The 18,317-nt window shown below is 28.0% G+C and overlaps 1 protein-coding gene across 3 annotated transcripts in view; it reads left to right on the top strand.

Annotated features, from left to right (window-relative positions):
- Positions 1-249: 249 nt before the first annotated feature.
- The window catches only part of LOC107449163 (EGFR adapter protein), a 198,626-nt gene continuing 180,558 nt past the window's right edge, over positions 250-18,317 (top strand). For 2 of the 3 annotated variants that reach the window (XM_043039495.2, XM_043039494.2), the window contains exon 1: positions 250-387. The gene's annotated coding sequence lies outside the window, so the exon portion shown is untranslated. The remainder of the gene's footprint in view (positions 388-18,317) is intronic. The other variant, XM_071182391.1, reaches the window with a different exon arrangement.

Raw genomic sequence — 18,317 nt, 5'->3', positions numbered from 1 at the left:
CGAATATTTTCCAAGAAAAAAATAAGATTAATTCAACTATTCAGTATTATGAAGCTGAAATTTATTTCATCTGTAGTATTTGATCGCACGAAAATCAACTTCTCCTAAAATGTAAATACATCGAATTTAATTACAAACAATATATCGTAATTTACATATTAATTACTAATAAAGCATATCGTTTGGCGTCTTGGCGAGGAGAAAGAATGCCTCGGCAACCCCATCTCCCGTTATTCGAAATCCCCCGCTATATTCACCCAGTGTACCTGATAGCTTGCGAAGGAAAAGCATCCCTCTAGCCCCCAGGGCTGTTTACTTGTAGTCATGCCAACCGGCAAGTACACGTGATGATGTGTTTTCTTTCGCCTAGCTGTGACGCAACAGGCAGTAAGTATGCGGGCTCTTTTCCTGCATGTCTCCCAAAAATATGTTAGTTTATCTTGGAATGGAAAAACACATCATTAATTGCTTTCGGGAAAGTAATTGAAATGGGAAAAAATATAGCACGTGGAAAATCAGTTATTTACTTTGCTGAAGTAATTAAGCCGATGTTATTATCTAAATAATCAATCTTATGAGGGCATGAAAAAAATTGCTTCATTTTCTGGTAAAAATTGTTTGTTAGAACTGATCCTGCGAGAAAATTCTTATTTTTAAGAATAAAATAAAAATATTCTTCATAAAATTAGTGCATGTCAGAAAATTATGTTATATGAGAAGTTATATGTTAAGTTAGTATGAGAAAAAATGTGCCCTACAAAAAACTACAAATGAAAAAATTATTAAATTAAACATAAATATTAACATATATTTTAAAAAAAGCAATAAAGTTGGTTAAAGTAACTCCAAATTTAATTGCATATTGGGGTGTAATAGTAATTATACAGTGGTGTCTCAAAATTGCATCTTTAAAAACCATCTTTCACTAACTGCACGTTTTTATGCACACAATATTGCAACGGACAATATGGCACATCAATAATTCTTATAAGTTATAATTGAAATTTATTTAAAAATTATCTATTATGCTAATTATGCTAGGGCATGAATCATTTCTTTTTGAAATTTTAATTTTTAAAAATATTACTATGGAGAACATCACGATTCGCTCATAAACAAGTTAAAGACAAAAGGTACTAAATTCAACAAAAACCTTCAAATTTTTTGGCTAAAAAAACTGCTTAATGTTTAATTAAACTTCCATAAATCTTAAATGACATCATTAGCTACCTTCCGTACACAATGTTTAAATGCTTCACGAAATAATAAACCTCACTAATATTAGAAAGGAAATTGTAGTAATTCATAATATATGTCTACTACCATTGCCAAAATTTTCTGCAAAATACGTAAAATTGTAAAAATATTGCATTGAAGGGCTGTGTATCATATTGTATTCGAATTTAGGAAGGATTTTTAAAATCTGGGGAATCATTTATAAAGTGAAGATGTAAATGCTTTACACTATTACATGGGTTAAAGAAAGGCAGTAATTAAATAAATAAATAAATATTTTAATTTTAAACAATAAAATTTTTTATTTTGGTTTGGTCATTGATGAATTATATAATCTAATGTGAACAAATACTTTTTAAAGTACTATTTAAAATACTACTTTGAGAATAACTATACAAAAAAAAAATTCAAGATCAGAGTACGATAAAGTACTTTAATCGCGTCATCCGAAAAAGTCATTTTACCGTAAAACCAATTTTTACTATGAAATATGATACCATAATTTTTACAGTAATGTAGTTTTTAATTTCTACAGAAATATAGATCACAGTAATTTTCATAATTTTTCATGAAGTTTGTAATTTTTAGAGTAATACAGTTCACCCTTAGTGCCGGTAATCTTTGCAATACATTTTTTCATTTTACCACAATTTTTTCTATAATTTTTTCTGCGCACTTTTCGCATTCAATGTAATAAAGTAGTATTTTGTTAAAAATAATTTTCTCAGAAAAATAAAAATAAAAAGAAGAAGTTGATATTTAGCTTTGCGGTCAGACGACATAGACAGCTTCTAAGCTAGTACCACTTTTTCCGAACTTCCACACCGCAACCAACGAGAGGAATTTTAGCCAGAATAGATTTAACGTGCACCTTAGTATGTATACTAGCTGATTGTTTAATCGTCAGCCAGAATCGAACTTACAACCACCGACTCACCACCAGTCTATACCATTACTATTCCTTCAAAATCCTAGAAATTATTTCTAACAAATTTGATTACATTTAACTGAATGGTATTTCGATAAAAAAAAAAACTTTAAGTTTCATGAGCTATACAAAATTGTAATATTTATAAATAAAACTTATTAATAAAATGTATAAATATATAAACTTATAAATATATAAACTTACAAATAAAAATAAATTATATTTTTACATCAATAATCGCCTAGCTATATGAACGAAAATGTAAACTAATGATTATGATTTATTAAATTAAATGTAGAAATATATATATGTAAATAGTGTAATTATTTTACATATTTATTAAATATGAATTTAAATTAAATTTTTACATCAATTAAAGTTGTATGTCGCATTTAGCTTTTAATTTAAATTTTACAAAAATTAATAGCAAAATTTTAAAGCAAATAACATCAAAATACTATTGCAGACATTTCACACTTAATCTCAAAAAAATCATACTGTTTGTTTTTATTAAGAAAATCTCAAGTGTTCGAGGAAATTAGATTTCTAGCGAAACATAACATCAAACATTAATCAGTTTAATTAAAAAAAATTAATTATAATGTTTTACTAATTATTTTTGCTGAAACTAAACAAAAATTCTAAACTTAAAACAAGATAGAATTCACTTCTCCATCAAGTGAAGAAAAAAAATCTCACGTAATGCAAAACAAAAAAATCTTCGCTTAATTAAAACGAAAAACGATGTTTTCCTTAATGTTGGACTAATTAAAGACATTTTTTTAGGATTACGAACCGTAATAAAATGTTTTGTTTAATCTCTGATGAAGTTTCTGACAGCAGGAATATGCAATTAATTTTTTCGTAGGTATAAGAATATTCTGTTGGTTTTGGGATTAAGAAATTTTATCTAAATGAGGCTCAACAGCGATGCCCTTAATTATTTGCGAATAAAGAAGACAATAAATTTTCATTCACCTCCATTATTAGAATTTTTATAATCTCTTTTAAAGAGACATCATTATTTACTGCTTTATTAAACAACATATATAATCAGTGTTTTCATTTTACACCGAGAAAAAAAGTGTGGTCAAAACTACCAGAATATGGTAACATTTACCGTGTTTCTTGCTGTATGAGAACACCAAAAGTACTGTAATTTTTAACTAAGTGCTTTAGTAATTATTTTGAAAAAATTAACGATAAAGTATGGTTTCATAATATGTGATAAAATTTGGCCATTTTATGTAGATATCTTCGCACATTACATAAAAACCATCTAATCGGTGAATTTTACTTTTCAGTTTCATATTTTTATTAATGTGTGGTAATAGGAACTACAATTTTTAAAACCAGAATTCCCGGTAAAGAATTACCAAATGAATGATTTATATACCGTATATTTTAGTTTTATTACCGGAATTTTTTTTTACGAGAAATTAATTTACCTTACAGTTTGGTAATTTTATTCACCCTGTAGAAAACCGTTTCTAGCTCAAAAAACTTCAGTTTATTTAAATTTAAAATTATGTTCTAAGGCGCAAATCTAACAAATATTAAATAAAACAGATATAGTTCAATATCCTATGACCCAGAGTCCATTGGACACCATTTTATATAATTTAATCACATGAAAATTATCTTTTAGAAAATAAATCTCTTATAAAAAAATCTCTTACGAAACATGATTCAAGTTTCCTAGAAAGCTGAATATCACATAAATAACATATTATTTGAGTCTAGTAGATATTCTTTCATGGTCAAACTGTGATAAATTACGCATTAAGAATAGCTACCAAAAATACTAAAAATTAAAAAGTATCATTTTTATGTAATATTTAGGAATAGTTATTAAAAATGTTAATTAAGCTTAGTACATAATTTTTTTTTGAAAAAAGAAATATTTATTGCATGTAGAAGTTAACTTTTTTCTTAGTTATATATTTCACCCTATCTTCCATTTCGCAGTTAAATAAAAATAACACTTTTTTGTTATTAAAATTTGTATCTCAGAAAGTTAATCAGTTCAGCATATATAAAATATATAACGACTGCAACAATTTCTGTATTTAAAAATATTTTGGTTTAAAAAAGTTTATGTGTTTTAGTTATTTAATGCTATTAAATGAGTATCAAAAAATGCAAAATTCATAAACTGTAATTAATAGCAATGTAATAGCAATACAACTAATTCCAATAACTGTAACTAAAATACCGTTAATTTCACTTTAGTTAATTTTGTCTTCCTAAATATATAAAGAACTACTTTTCTTTTGTTGTTTGATAAAATAATATTATACTTTTGGTGATAATTCAGCAAAACAATGGTGCTATTTAGAACGAATTTTCCTTAACCAAAACGGTATAAACTATTCAAAGGATCAGGAACATTATTTTATTCGGTTAAGAAACCNCCACATACATATGCATATACACAAACATATTCCACATCCACATTCAGATACAATTACAATTACAGATATACCATACACATATTCTCAAGAGCACACATACACACACTATAACATTACTGTTATGTATTTCATGCGCTCCACGTTTTTCGTTTTTCAAATTTTTTTAAAATTATTATTCTCCACAACAAAAACGTGGTTTTTAAAAATATTATTTTTTATTTTGAATTTTTATGTAATATTTAGGAATAGTTATTAAAAATGTTAATTAAGTTTAATACATAATTTTTTTTTGAAGAACGAAATATTTTATTGCATGTAGAAGCTCACTTTTTTCTTAGTTATATATTTTCACACTATCTTCCATTTCTTAGTTAAATAAAAATAACACTTTTTAGTTATCAAAATACGGATCTCAGAAAGTTAAACAGTTCAGCATATATAAAATATATAATAACTACAACAATTTCTGTAGTTAAAAATATTTTTGATTTAATATAGTTAATGTGTTTTAGTTATTTAATACTATTAAATGAGTTTCAAAAAATACAAATTCATAAGCTGTAACTAATAGCAATATAATGGCAATACAACTAATTCCAATATAATAGCAATACAACAATTAATTTTAATTTATTTAATTTTGTCTTCTTAAGTTTATAAAGAACTACTTTTCTTTTATTGTTTGATAAAATAACATTATACTTTTGGTGATAATTCAACAAAACAATGGTACTATTTAGAATGAATTTTACGTAAACAAAACGGTATAAATAATTCAAAGGATCAGGAACATTATTTTATTCGGTTTAGAAACCCTTAAATAAGAAAATAGTTTTTCTATAATTTGTAAAACTGTTTTAAATCCTCATACCCTTGATTATACTTTTTTATGGTTCGTTATTGTTCTTTTTTTTTAACCTTTTCCAAGCATTTAAATTCTTAAATACCCTTTTTAAAAAAAACATTAAACATGTAATCACTTTTTGTAACAGAAACCATTTCAAAATTAGCAGATTAAAATTCTTTTACCATTTTCAATTTAATTTGAACCTTAGAAATTAAGTTAAATATGCACTTTCTTAGGGAAAAACATACTAACGTTTGTATCTTCTTGTATTGTAAATAGTGAGCATTGCAAATGTTTATACATTCTTTATTGACATCCTTATCTGGATATAAAAGTTATTCATTATTCAATCTCTATATTTTTATTTTGCACATTTGTTAAGAAATAAATATATAACAGTATTTTGTTCATAAAATCATCCAAGTTACATGTCTTCACTTCTGCTTTGCTGTATTTTTCATTCGTTATCTGAATTGACAATAGACAAGATTTATTACCAAGAAAGCGCTCATCTATCTTAAATGCGGAACTCGTTCCTGAAATAAATAAAAAAATGTTGTTAAGGTTGAATTTTATAAAGCATTTTTATTATTTAATATAATAACAATCAAAAATAAAAGTATTAACATTCAATTGTTTCATATGTGTATTTGGTAACTCTGATTACTCTAATAAATATTAGTAATTATTTCGAATTACCAAAACACTTCACACTGTTAGAAATTTTTCAGAAAAAATGGCTAAATCACAATCTATTTAATTGTTATTTTACCATATTTAAACAAAACAGTCGAATAATCATAAATTAAATGGTAACGAAACTATTAACAGTAAGAAAAATCGTTTATTAACTATTTTTACCTAAAACGGTTAAATAACAAGAGTTTCATTGCACCAAACTAACCCCATCTAATAAAGCAACTTAATTCTTTGCAACTGCTTACATATTATAGTCGAGAGAGCTAATCTGTCAATCTCATGAGCGACGGAACGGGGGTTCGAGTCCCAGCGTTGGCACTTCCATTCCCTTAACACACCTGAAGAATTTCCAGTGTCCAGCACTCTCCAATGTTCATTATATAACTAGAAGCTTAGCTTCTATGTCCAGTTATATTTCGTTTTTTATGGTTTTTAAACCATGGTAGCTATAAATGGTTAAAAAACTGTATAGTTTTGTATTCGTGACTTTATAACGATACTAGTTGTAAACGGTTTCAAAACGTAAAGGTGAAAAATTTTCTTTACCTTAAACTTTACTGATCATCGGATGGACAGACTGCTGTCGATTATTTTACCATAATTTTAGAGTGAAAATTCTAACAGTTCATATGGAAAAGTTAAAAACTAAATATTAACCAAACCCGATAAGGGAAATAAAAACAATCATTATTTTCAATCAAAGTATTCTGTTTAAGACATAAAAAGGAATTCCTCTACTCAGTTCATAATTTCAACAAGATATGGTATTTTCACACTGTTAGTATATGTATCTGAGAGAAATATTTTTCTCTACAATGCTACATATTTTTGAAAGAATTATAATTAATTCCTTCAGCAAAATGAAAAATGAAAAAAAGCAGAAAATGAAATGTTTTAAATCTCTTATTCCCGCCTGTTTTCAATTTGGTGTTAATTTTTTTTAAATGTTTCCAAACCCAAAAATTGCTTAACAAGTAGTTAAAGAACAAAAGTTGTACAAATGTTTTAAATTAAATCAATCATAAAACATTTCAACGAAAATATGAGTGAAGAAACAATGTATTTTTCAAAAATTGCCTTACTTCTTCCTTTTTATTAATTAAATAATCTCTTTTTTTTTCTTCTTCGTATTAAATCTAAAAAGGAGAGAAAAAACTACAATTCCTTTTTTTTACAGTGATGAATATTATTCTATTCTAAAACGATTTTCTAAAAATATCATATTTGATCAAATTTTTCTCTTATTTTTCGCCGATTTCAAACAAAGTACCGGTAGAATCTTCTGGTTCAAAATTTCAAAAACCAATGTATAATTCACTGCTCCAGAAATGTATAATAGCCACCATGGCGCAATGATTAAGACTCTAAGTCAAAAGCTTCAGAGTCAACATTTACGCTCTGTCCAGCAGATCAATAGGTAGCAGCTCTTGTGGGATGTAAAGGCTGTCAGTGCGCAATACTAACCCCATGAAATTGGAGAACAGTTACAAAAAAAATCCAAACTAGACAATTATTTTTATACAGCAAAAAAAGTCTTAAGCAAACTCTCAGATCGATACAGATAAAAAATACAAATCCAGAATCATTTTGATACAAATAAAAAAGAAAGCTAAATCATACAATCATTTCGATTCAAATAAAATTCCAAACTTGACCAATTTTCCTGATTGTGAAATCATCCTAAATAAAAAAAAATCCAAATTAGACAATTATTAGACAGTTATTTTGATACAAATAAAAAAAATTCAATCCTAACCATCCTTTCAATACAAATAAAAAATTTAAATCTTTCAAAAATTTGAATTTAAATAATAATCTAAATCAGACAATCATTTCAATGCTCCTAAGATATTTAAATAAACTAGCATTTTTTAGCATGTTTAAAAGCAGAAATATATTTGCTTCAATAAGCCAAATCTGAAGACGCATCTTGCTAGTCTAAAGATAATGACCCGCATAAACGAAGCAATGGGTAATTACGTGCGATGGAGCAATTTTCCATCAAATTCAGGAAGTTAAAAAATAATCTGCCAAGAACAGGGCGTGATAAAGAATGACATTACATAACCTCTAAGGGGGCAACGAGAAATAGGATTCTTCATTTTACTTCTGCAGCGCTATTAAAAGTTGTTAGATATAACGTGGCAGTGGCCTATGAACATTGATTAATGACTTATAATTTATTTCTAAGAATCTTTTAGTTTCTTAGTTGTTATAACCTTGTTTAAATACTTTTACTAATTTATACATTTTTAATATTTAACGTTTATCATGGTAGTTAGTTAGTTTTTTTTTATTATTATTTAATATCTAAATGTATGATAATATGTTTAATATTTTGCATTATATGCATAATATATATATATATATATAGGATATGAATATAAGTATGATAAATGTAGGAAATTTTTTAGACTATACTTTCTTTTACAAATTCTAGTATAGAACAATTTGGATTTAAATTTTAAGACAGGTATTGTAGACTATTCCAATTCACTTCCAATTCCAGTTGTATTATATTCATCAATACTAATAGAAAATGAAACATATGAATACCACGGGCAAGAACGGTTTATGCCCATAAATGCGCATTCAACTTTGCTCGTGGAAAGGATGGATTTTCTACAGTACGGCCCATCTTCATTGTATAATAACTCTCGGGGAAGACCAATTTTTCACGTTATTGATTTGTCAAAATTTAGTAATGATAGATAGATAGATAGACAGATGGATGGATAGATAGGTATAGATAGATAGATAGGGAGAGAGATACCTATATGTGTATAATATATATGCTAAAAATTACTATAATTGTGTTAACTTGTACCATATTCTAGTTTTGTTTAAACTTGATTGCAAACTTCTATGGTTCAGCTTGAACGGAAATATGGTCCTTTTTAACATTTCATTAATGTTGCGGAAATTTGTTCATAATTATGGCTTATGGTTCCAATAATATGGTCTCTCGTTTAATGAGTTTTTCTGCTTGCGTAGAAGAAAATAACACAAGTAAATTCAAAAACTTAAATTAAAGATGTTTTCGTATTTCCTTTTAAATTTCTTAACTTTGTAGAAAATTTGAACCAGATTGTGTTTCAAGGCTCCGATATTACAATTCATCGTTCAGTCAATTTTTCTTAGTGAATAGAAAAAACTGACACACGTAAATTCAAATACTTGGGAGAGAGAGGTTTTATATTTTCATTTAATATTTCAAAAAAATTACTGCTACCTTAATAAAGTTGAATCATATTATGGTACAGCTTGAACTTGATCACTTGCTTTTAAGGTTCAGATTAAACAAAAATAAGGTTCAATTTTGCATTTTTCCCTTCTGTTTTACATTGTAACTTAGCAGCAAATGTGTTCCTTATTATGACTTAAGGTTCCGATATTATAGTTCACAAGTATTATGTTTCATAAACTCTCAGAAGCAATTATTCTGAGGGTGCAAAAGAAATTAACTCATGTATAATCAAACATCTAACTGTGAGATGGTTTTGTATTTCCTTTAAAATTTCCAGAAAATATTTGAGAAGTATTTGAATTCATAATTAAACTAAAAGCATAACCTTTGCTGCTTAAACTTTTATGCATTTCTTGTTAAATATAATTTAGACTTTTTTCTTCGCATTCGATGAAATCTACTACTTCCAAAATATAGAGTAAAAAACTAAAAAAATATAAAAACAGGAACATTTCAAAAGAAGGAAAATGACAGGCGGGACCCGTCAGATCGTAACAAGGTTTTCGACACGTCCCGATCTCAAGAAGTCCCGAAGAAGTGCGCAGAATTGTCTTTATCTGGTCGGGTTAAGTGACGTCATGAGCTGTCGAGAGATCACCTATGAAAGTGACGGAAATTGAAAACTGGAGCAGTAAAAAAAATTTTGTTCTCACTTCCTTAAGAGAAAAACTCCCATTTTTACAGGCTTGTCTATAAACTGTTTTACGAGCAAGCCACCGCTTTCAACTTAACCCACTGTTTGAGTATCTCATAAATATTCTGCGTTCGGGAAAGTAGAATAAGTCGTGGTCGTAGATATTTTTATGAGCATTTCAGACGGTTGGAATCTTATGTTGTTTTGAGTCTTAAAAATATATTATTTTAACTTGTTTGGAATTTTGGTTTGAAGTAACTGCTTTGGCTTAGTAGTTTTTAAATAGTTTAATAGGTGTGTTATGATTTTTTTTATTAGTTTATCGTTTCCTGATATAGTATGGGTAAAAACTTAGTCGCTAAAGACAGCTATTACTGAATTGCAAAATAAACTCAACAATTTTATCAGCAATATTTCATAAGAGCATCCGTTTATGTATATCTTTAGAATCCTTATTAAAAAGCATACTCATTAGGCATCAAGGAAGTTGCAGAACAGTTGCAGAAGTCTCGTAACATCAAAAAGTATACTAATTAGGAACCACAGATTAATATTTAAGAGAAGAAACAAAACAGTTGCTGAAATCTAGTAACATTAAAGAAATTAATACATGTAGTTTCAAGCATCTAACTGAGAGATGTTTTTGTATTTCCTTTAAAATTTCCGGAAAATATTTGAGATGTATTTGAAATCATAATTAAACTAACCGCATAATTTTTGCTCTTTAAACTTTTATACATTTCTTGTTAATTAATTAGTTAACTAATTTCTTGTTGACTAATTTGGAACCGCAGATTAACATTTAAGAGAAGAAGAAACAAGAAAGTTGCTGAAATCTAGTAACATCAAAAAGAATACTAATTATGTATCGCAAATTAATATTTAAGAGGAGAAAAGCAATACCGTTACTGAAATCTAGTAATATTAAAAAGTATGCTAATTAGGTACCGCAGGTTAATATTTAAGAGGCGAAAAAACAAGACAGTTGCTGAAATCTGATAAATCACTACTATATAAGGCGAAATAAACATAAAACTTGTTTAATTGTCGTGAAAAAAAATTAGGATGCTTCACTTTTTAACTCCTCTCCGTTTCCTACGGCAAAAATATAGAATTTCATAAGCTAGTGATTCGATAAAGGTTAATGAAAATTTTTGTTTCTTTCTTGCTTAAATATTAGCTTCTGACTCCTAACGTCCTCCTTTTTGACAAAAATTAAAAAATCTAGGACAAAGGGGATGACAGTTGGAATACCCCGTTTATTTTTGCATCATCCTTTTAGAATTTTACCCTCAAATCACTTCTACATCATAATTTTTTAGGCAGAAAACGACTTGTTGAAATGATAAGATTGGCACTATAGTGTACTCAGCCGTAATTTTTTGTACAAGCAACATTTGTATATTAAACTCTCTTTTAGTGTTGTTCCGAGATAGAAGCGTACAATTTTCCCGAATCTCCAAAAGACAGCAATATATACTGCAAAGAAATATATTAATATCAATGTAAAATGAAGAGTATGGTCAAAAGTACCTGAATGTGGTAAAATTTATCTCGTCTCGCTTTATGGGAAGACCAAAAATTTCAGAAATTCAAACGAAGCGCTTTGGTAATGATTTTGGTAAAATTAACATTGACATATGGTTATGTAATATGCGATAAAATTTGCCTAATGCGGAAAAATTTGGTAATTTTATCATGATAACTTAAAGCACGGAATAAAAACCATTTATTCGACTAAATTTACTTTTCAGTTTTGTAATCTTTACTAAATAAGTGGTAATAATAACTTTTTAAAAACCGAACTTCCGGTAAACCATTACCATATGAATGGAAGAATTACCAAATGAATGGTTCAAATATCTTATATTTTGGTTTTATCAACCAGAATTAAGTTATAGTGGTAAGTTCCATATGGGGAAAGACGCGAAAAGTAAAATTAATTGTATGGGATTCGAGCTTTGGACAACTTTCCTGGTCAAGCTATTGGGACCATATTTCCCAAATTCCGGCTACCCCTTATATTTTAGGGATCCGGAATCTAAATCTGTTGAGAAACAGGTATGTTTATACGGGGAGAGTGCGTTTTCGTTTCTGATTTCAAACCTAAAATATCGTATGCACCAAATAATTAGCATATTTGAGGTTACCTCCTTGAATTACTAAGATTGAGTCCTAGAACTTGAAGATCCGATCATTCGATCAAATGTTAAACAGGATGGTCCGTTTATTTTTTGCGCAATGTATGCCATACTTTCATAGTATCAAATCTTAGCTACCGAATATCTACTTTTAACATAATTTTTAAAAAAAACTCTAAATCATTATAAAATTGATATCGTTTAGAAATACAACAAATAACAGCAAATTTTTTTAAAAATAACATAAATTCTATGTAACTCAGAGTTTAAATTACACTTTAAATAAGCCAAACAACATCTGGGAATTTCTTCCCATTAGTAAACACAACCTAGAAGCGAAATCCTGGATTACAACAAGTGACACGATCGAATAGGATAATCGAATATCACATTTGGAATAGAAGCTGGAACTTTTCAGATTAGGAGACAATGGCAAACCCTCTGGAGTACCTTATTTAATGAAGGCAGTAGTGGATCATTAGTGAGTTAATTGATCGCCATTATGAGAGTTAAATCTCTGAAGGAATGACGAATTCCAAATAACAATTTTTAGAAAATAGTAATATTAATTATGTGAATCGAATGTGACTTTATGACATCATGAAAATACCTTAAATGCAGTTAATTACTAAAAAGAAAAAATCAGTTTTGTGTAGTGATGAAAGTTATATGGTTGGAAATACTAATTTTTAATGATAAATGTTTTAAAAACATTGATAAATGTCATCCATCTTTTATTTGATCAAATATGAAATATTCCTTGAATTAAGCCCAAACATATTAAATAAGAACATCAAAAGCATTAGATACATTATTGCACAATGAATATAAAGAAAACAATTATATTTTAGTTGGTGATTTACTTGTTTTTACACTACCTACGCAAAAAAAAAATTCTGATAATATTCCCGGTTAAAAATAATTATTGATTTGAGTAAACCAAAATATAGAGTGTTTTAACTATTCCTTTGGAATTTTTCCACTCATATGGTAACGTTTTACCAGAAATTCTGGTTTTCGAAATTATAGTTCTTATTACGACACGTTTAGTATAAAATTCAAAATTTAAAAATTAATTTAAATGAAAAAATAGTTTTTATGTTAAGTTCTACAAATTACCGAGTTTTTTGGTGTCCCCGTAGAGACAGAAAACTGGTAAAATTTACCATATTCTGGTACTTTTGACTATTTTCTCATTGGTGCAGTAATCCACAAAAATTCATTTATCGCTACGTAGAAAAAAATTAAATTTTATTAGCGACACTGAATCACTCTCTCTCAGCATTTTATCTTAATTCCAAATAAATCTTATTGAAATTTAGTACTAAAAATAAAAAGAGAGTGCTAAACAGAAAATGATTCGCTAAGCTTGTTGAATTATAATATCACGCAGATTTGTTGTCACCTTAATATGCGTTAAACTACATTGTTGCGCTTAAATTACTTACACGATACTCTTCCGTAACTTAAATGAGAACACGGTTTAATAATTTAACACCTTATTAATGTTATAGTGAATTTGTGCAACATCATGGTTCAATATTGAGCTTGTCTTTTGAAAGTAGATGTAAATAATTTGTGTAATTTTTTTCGTTTATGAAAACATCAGCGTTTTAAAGATAAATTAGTAAAAAGATAAATTCGGTTAAAATCCTTCCGTTTCCATAACCTAATATGCAAATTTGTTGCATTTGCTAAGATAAAACCTACTTTATGTCAAAATTTTAACAAAAATTTTAAAAAAAGCAGTAAATCTATTATGATAAAATATTTCGCTTTAGGAATAATCGAACATGAGGTACTAAACACACTTTATGGAAGTTCTATCTTATCAGCAGCAACTCTTCAATTAGGAGGCGGGAAAGTTTTCTTGTCTAGTATCAATATTCGCTAATAATTGAAGAAAGATATCTTTAAAATAGAAAATTCAATGAAAGCAACATAATTAGGGATGCATGAGTTTGAGACAACAAACTGTAAACACAAACTAATGAGCTTCTGTATTGCCCAGGAGAAATCACAATAACGAGCCATCCAAATTTGACAACTTCCTATTTTTAGCTGTCGAAAGATAAATTACTTTCTGATGGTTGTTTAAACTTTTCCAGTTTCCTTATCCTGAAATGTTCCTTATTTCGCTCATTATACGCATTAATATCTTACGAAATTATGGATTTACTTTGATAAATTATTTAATGCAAAATTTAATATCCTTTTAAAGAGAATTTTGACATTAAACGAATGACTACTGTTTTAATTTTAAAACAACAATGTATTAAAGGTAATTATTTTCTTATCATTTTCTTTTTCTAAAGTATTTAACACTATATTTGTAATTATATTGTACGAGCAAACAACCGAGCAACGAAACTTGTTCAAAAAAACTATATGTGTCTAGCTTTTAGAAGGTATGCATCGTTTTATAGCCTTGATTGATTTTTTATGACCCAATATTATACGAGGCTTGTTCAAAAAGTAAAGATGTCTGGTGTTTAGTAAGCATATACCGTTTTATTGATTTGATTTTTTCCGACCCAATGTCATACAAAGACTGTTCAAAAAAGTAAAAGTGTCTATTATTTAGATAGTGTATAGCGTTTTACTGTCATGATTTTAGGTGTCTATTATTTAAATAGTCTATTATTCTGAGCGATGTCTATTATTTAGATAGTGCATAGTGCATTATAGTCTTGTTTTTTTCCAACCCAATATCATACGAGGCCTGTTCAAAAAAGTAAAGGTGTCTATTATTTAGGACGCTCGGTGGCTGAGCGGTAGCGCTTCACGCTGTCGTGCCGCAGGTCCCTGGTTCGATCCTCGGGCCGGGAAAGGTTGACTTAGCCTTTCATCCCTTCAGTGGGTCGATAAATGAGTACCAAGCATAATTGGGAACTAAACACTGGGGGTTTCGCGTTCAGCTGACCACCTAACCGGAACATCTGCTCCTGCACCCCAGAGCCCAAAGGTCAAGAAAACTGAGATGGGCACAGTAGGCCTTGGCCCTCTATGGGCTTTCGCGCAGCTGAGTTTAGTTTAGTCTATTATTTAGATGGTGTATAGCGTTTTATTGTCATGATTTTGTGGTGCCTATTACTTAAATAGTCTATTATTCTGAAAGGTGTCTATTATTCAGATAGTGTATAGCGTTTTATAGTCTTGATTTTGGGGTGTGTATTATTTAAATAGTCTATTATTATAAAAGGTGTCTGTTATTAGCGTTTTATAGTCTTGATTTTTTCCAACCCAATATCGCACGAGGTCTGTTCAAAAAAGTAAAGGTGTCTATTATTTCGATAGTGCATAGCGCTTTATTGTCCTGATTTTATGGTGCCTGTTAATAGACACCTTTCAGAATAATAGACTATTTAAATTTAAATAGTCTATTATTCTGAAAGGAGTCTATTATTCAGGTGGCGATAGCGTTTTATAGTCTTGATATTTTCCGACCTAGTATCATACGAGGCCTGTTCAAAAGGTTTTTTTTTATTTAGATTGTGCATAGTATTTTATAGTCTTGATTTGTTTCGACCCATTATCATATGAGGCCTGATAAAAAATGTAAAGGTGTCTACTGTTTAGAAATTGCATAGCGTTTTATAGCCCAGACAAATAGTTACATGATTTCATGACCTTTAATATTTTATGATGGCTCAAATAAAAAAGAATTGTGTCTATGGTTCCCAATAAACTAAAAAATGTGTAGCTGAACTGGTATTGCATTTTGATAGGATTTTACAATAGTTTAGTCATCTAGCCCTTTTGCATCAGTGTCTTGCGCTTTTTTTTTTTTATCTAAATGCTTTATATTTTTAGTTGTTCAATTTAAATTGTCCTATCACATTTGTAATATATCTTTCCCATATTAATGTAAAAGTGTGTGTAAACATGTCATAGGTTAATTAGTTATCATAGGCTAATAAGTGTCAAAGGCTTATAATGTGGGCTCTTCGCAAATGTCACCGTCACTTTGAAATGCGTCACATTCATCGGAAAAGGCTTCAGAATTTTTTATTCCATCTGATATTTTTTAGGCTTGTTGCAAACAACTCCTATTTTTTTAGGATAATTATAAAAAATACGAGCTTAAATTTGTTTCAATACTCATTTTTCATTTCAAAAGAAAGTTTTTACATTAAATTTATAAATGACATATATTTATTTATATTTGTTATTTAATTTTTATTCGTATGTTGCATTTTTATAAATTTCTAATATATTTTATTTTCTTATTTCTAACTCCTGCCTTTAATTCAAAACATAATTATTATGGAGATAATGGTTTTAAGCTTTTGAGTCAAGTTTTAAGCAGTTAATTGGATTTTAAATATATTGTTTGAATTAATTATTGTTGAAAACATCAAATTAATACAATAAAACTGATCCATTCTATATTTTTTTTGTCCTAAATTTCCGAAAAAAAATTTTTTTAAATTAATTAAACTTATTTTTATAAAAACTTATTTTATCGGAGTTCATAGAAAATATTACTATTTAAGTGTATACTATGTTTAGCATTTATTCTAATACTTTACTGACAATTTACTAACATCATGATTAGATATTTTAAAAATTTGCATTATAGCTGCATAGTATAAATTACGTTTTATTTTACATTAGAAGACTCCACTTTCAAACTCTATTAATGACAATAATGCCGATGGATGCAGGATACTTCTGCATCCTTAGGCACTATTGAATTAATATCTGCATAGTGAAAATTATCTTTTATTTTGAAGACTACACTTCCAAACCTCATTAATTACAATAATACTCCTCAGCTGATATTGTTGAAGAGTTATCTCTATAGCAATAAAAAGTTACTACTAAATTCTAATAAGTTTTCTTATTTCTTGTGGGAAAAAATTTCTGTTAATATATAAAACAAAATTGTTAAAAATTTCGCATATTCAGCGTATAAAATTTCAAGAAACTTTCTTCGTGTTTGAGGAAATCATTTCCTATTACATACATTTTGTAAAAATGAAGTAATAACTATTACCACTTCTGTGAAGAAATGAATTTTGTTAAAAAGTAAAGAAATATTTCATTAATGTATCTTATTTTTAACAAAAAATACCATAAGGCACTCGTGGTTCGACATACTATAGAATGGTTCCAAAGAAGTGGACTTACTATAGTTTTGGTTCGATAAACAAAAACCTTCCTGAGTCAGACATTGAACCCAAGCTATAGCAAATCCATTTCTTTACCATTATTTGTTCTATTTTCACATTATTTTGCCTTATTCAGGCATAGCACAAAGTATATCATTTGGATTACTTTAAGTTGCACGGTAAGCCCAAAACAGCACTGTTGGCAATAAAGACAATTACTTTTTACTAGAATTATGTGTTTTTCACAATATGATTGTAAAACAGTAAGTTATTAACTGTTGCTGTTACTGATTAATAAAATTATCATAATTGCAAACTGCTATGCTATGAATTATATTTGATAGTAACATCACTTTAGATTTTTTTTCTTAATTGTTTTGCCTGTTTCTAATTTGAAACATTAATCAGTTTTTATTATAAAAAAAGAATGCCTAGTTGAGAAATCTTATTGTTCACAATTTCATAGAAATTTACAATAAATACAAAAAAGCAAAACTGATTTCAGAAGCGAAAAAAAACTTTAATTTTTAAATACAGATAAAGTTTTAAATTTTTAAAGTTTTAAAGTTTTTTTCATCCCTATATTCTCAGATTTTGTTTCACGAAACTGTTGAATTTTTTTTTTAATATAACATAAAATAAAATTCCCTTTTTTGTACCAGATAATATTTAAAATTTATAGCCACAAAAGCTTTTTTTTAAATATTTTTTCTCTTCTGCTGACAACGCGTTTCACATCAATCATAACTTTGGCGACCAAAAAGGGTAACGAAAATCCCCTCTAAGAAAGTTGGAGGGTGATTTTTTTTTATTCTGCCAAACTTTAATCAATCACCTTGCAAACACAAACCCATTGAAGGAGATCGTGAACATGGCAAGTGTAAAACAGTAAAAAATAATGGCTCCACTCTTTAATTAAGTGGTGTAAGTTAGAGGAGTACAAGAGATCCATTTTAAATTATTTTTTTTTTAAAGAAATCTAAACTTGGCGAAAGTATTTAGTTACAATATTCTGAAAAGAACCAGGAGTTTTTCTAGTCTAGCAGAGAATTTCACT

Source organism: Parasteatoda tepidariorum, chromosome 1 (assembly GCF_043381705.1).
Source record: "Parasteatoda tepidariorum isolate YZ-2023 chromosome 1, CAS_Ptep_4.0, whole genome shotgun sequence".
In the NCBI taxonomy this organism is placed as follows: domain Eukaryota; kingdom Metazoa; phylum Arthropoda; class Arachnida; order Araneae; family Theridiidae; genus Parasteatoda; species Parasteatoda tepidariorum.
This window is presented reverse-complemented; position numbering and strand designations above follow the sequence as displayed.